Below are 3,384 nucleotides of genomic sequence, written 5' to 3' on the forward strand. Positions count from 1 at the left end.
ACGCTTAAGAAATTTACTGACATGGCATAGGTGATCTTTCCAGTTGTCACTGAAGATTAATACATCATCAATATAAACAACACAACCTGCCAAACCCTCTGTTACAACATTCATGAGCTTCTGAAATGTGGCTGATGCATTCTTCATACCATATGGCATTACAGAACATGCAAAAGTCTTTCCTAGTGTTACAAAACATGAGATCTCCCTAGCACGTTTAGTCATAGGTACTTGCCAGTATCCCTTTAACAAATCAAACTTACTTATGTACCTAGCCTTTCCGATCTTGTCTATGCAATCTTCCACACGAGGGAGAGGGTAAGTGTCTGTTTTTGTTATCTGATTAACACGTCTGTAGTCAATGCAAAGCCGCTGTGACCCCCCTGGCTTAGGGACCAGAGTGACAGGGGAACTCCACTCGCTCTGACATGGCTTAATCATCTTGTGGTCCAACAGGTAGCCAAGCACCTTCTGGATGAGAGGAACTTTCACTGGGTTCACACGGTAAGGAGGCAGTTTAATTGGCTTTGCGTCTCCAACATCGACATCATGCATCAACACAGTGGTTCTTCCTGGAGTGGCACGGAACACTTGCGGGTACTCCTGCAGTAATGCCGAAAACTCCTGCCTTTCCTCGGGAGGCAGATGAGAAAGCTTAGTCTGGAGATCATTCATGATATCAGGATTCTTCCCCAAACTATCACTCAGGCTCATGCTGCATGGGAGAACTTCACTTGCAGACTCAGGTGGAACAGCTACAGTGCAGACTGGGTTATTTTCGTCCCGCCTGTGATATAACTTTAGCATGTTGATGTGACATAGTTGCTTGTTCTTTCTACGATCTGGTGTGGCGATGAAATAGTTGACATCACTGAGTTTCTTCTCCACGAAATAAGGACCACTAAACTTGGCTTGAAGAGGTTGCCCATGAACTGGTAGCAGAATCAAAACCTGATCTCCTGGCTGAAAGTGGCGTAACCTGGACTTCTTATCATACCAAGTCTTCATCTTCTCCTGAGCAGCTCCTAAATTCTCTCTCGCCAGTTGTAAAGCAGTGGACAGCCGTTCTTTGAACTTCATCACATACTCCAGCAGGTTGACGTCATCTTCCTCCGACAGCCAGCATTCCTTGAGTAACTTAAGGGGTCCTCTTACTTCATGGCCAAACAGTAGTTCAAAAGGTGAGAAGCCCAGTGATTCATTTGGAGATTCTCTTGCCGCAAATGCAATGAATGGAAGACCTTTATCCCAGTCTTTCTGATGTTCCAAACAGTATTTCTTGAGCGTCGATTTGAGTGTTTGATGATATCTCTCCAACGCTCCTTGGGTCTGGGGATGGTAAGCTGAAGACGTGATCTGGGTGATGCCCAACTCTTTCAGAGACTGCTTGAAAACATTTGACATGAAATTACTTCCCCGGTCTGACTGTACCTCCTTGGGCAGACCAAACTTTGTGAAGAACCCTAGCATTTCCTTAACCACGTTCTTTGCTGAGATATTTCTAAGTGGAATGGCTTCAGGATAACGAGTAGCCATATCAATCAGGGTCAACACATAAGAAAATCCTGAAGAAGTCTTAGGAAGAGGGCCCACAATATCCACCAACACACGGGTGAAAGGCGCCTCAAAAGGAGGAATGGGAACTAGAGGTGCAACCTTTTCGGTCTGATTACACTTCCCCACAACTTGACAGGTGTGACAAGACTTACGATACCAGGAAACATCCCTGAAGATACCTGGCCAGTAGAAGTGTTTCAAAATTCGTGCCACAGTCTTCCTCACTCCAAGGTGTCCTGCCAAACTGGAATCATGAGCCACTCTAATGATATCCTGCCTACAAACACGAGGGATGACAACTTGATGTACAACCTCCCATTCACAGTTGGCTGATGCTGTTGGGGGTCTCCACTTCCTCATAAGTACTCCTGACTTTATATAATAACAAGTAGAAGCACCAGCTGACTCTTCCTCACTGCAAGCAGAGTTAGCTAGACCTTTCAACTCAGGGTCAGCAACCTGCAACTCAACCAACTCTTGACGAGACAAATTATCAACACTACAGGGTACTGCCTCATCTGGTGAGTGGTCCAAATTAGCAAGAAAAGTGTCAGCTAGGATAACATCATCATCATCAGTATCCTCTAAATCACCAGTAACTTTAGACTTAGCCCTAGTGACAGCACATGCAGGGAATACATCAGGGACATCACAATCCTGGGACGCAGCCACTGGCTCACTAGACAACTGAGGAGCTGGACACACTTGACTTCCACCAATATCATTTCCAAGTAAGAAAGTTACACCTGACATTGGGAGTGTCTCAACCAACCCAACCATAACGGAACCATTAACAAAACCAGACTCTAAATTCACTCTGCACAGAGGGACAGAGAAGTAATTATTCCCTACGCCTTGTAAGATTACAGTTTCATCAGAGGAATTAATATTAGAGCCTAGAACACTGGTCAGCATAAGGGATTGGCAAGCACCTGTATCACGATATATTTGAACTGATTTCCTGTCATTACTGTCCAGAGGACTGACAAAACCATCAGACAGGAAATTAGCACATGAACTCTTGAGAGTGTCACCCACGTTACTGCTCAAAAGAGGAGCTCCATCATGAGAATTTAAGTTACCCCTCAAAGCAGGTTCAGTTAACTCAGTTAAAGAATTCTGGGAACTCTCAAGAGTGGACACTAGACCAATTGACTGAATATTTAGAGACTCCTTTTTGTTCACATCATGCTGTCTCCTGAAACATTTCTCCATAGTATGACCAAGCTTACTACAATAAGTACATTTACTTTTCTGAAATCTAGAGGTGAAGCTGGTATTTACTTCCTGAGAAACATCATCTTTATTCTCTTTCCTGTTACCTGTACTCTGAGTAGAGGCAACGTACTTACTCTCAGCTTTCCCTTTTTCTTTAGAATATCTCTTGTGAGTGAGAACATATTCATCAGCTAAAACTGCAGCATCAGACAAATTATCTATTCTTCTCTCATCAAGATATAGGCTTACATCTTTATTAACACACCTCTTGAAGTCCTCCAGCAAAATCATCTGCTTAAATTTACCAAAATCAGAATCCACATTCTTAGAGTTTAACCACTGCTCTAACAGATCTTCTTTAATTTTTGCATACTCAACATGGGATTGCTTATCTTGCTTGTAAGTTGTCCTAAATTTTACTCTATAGGCTTCAGGAACAAGCTCATAGGCCTTAAGAATCAAGCTCTTAACTACATCATAATTATCAGATTGATCCTGAGGCAAAGATGCATAAATTACTTGAGCTTTACCGGTGAGAACAGTTTGAAGGAGTACTGGCCAATACTTTTTTGGCCAATTAAAACCTGTAGCTACCCTCTCAAACAACTG

This window comes from Coenobita brevimanus, chromosome 67 (genome assembly GCF_032717465.1).
Source record: "Coenobita brevimanus isolate Jiangsu-jjx chromosome 67, ASM3271746v2, whole genome shotgun sequence".
Classification (NCBI taxonomy): domain Eukaryota; kingdom Metazoa; phylum Arthropoda; class Malacostraca; order Decapoda; family Coenobitidae; genus Coenobita; species Coenobita brevimanus.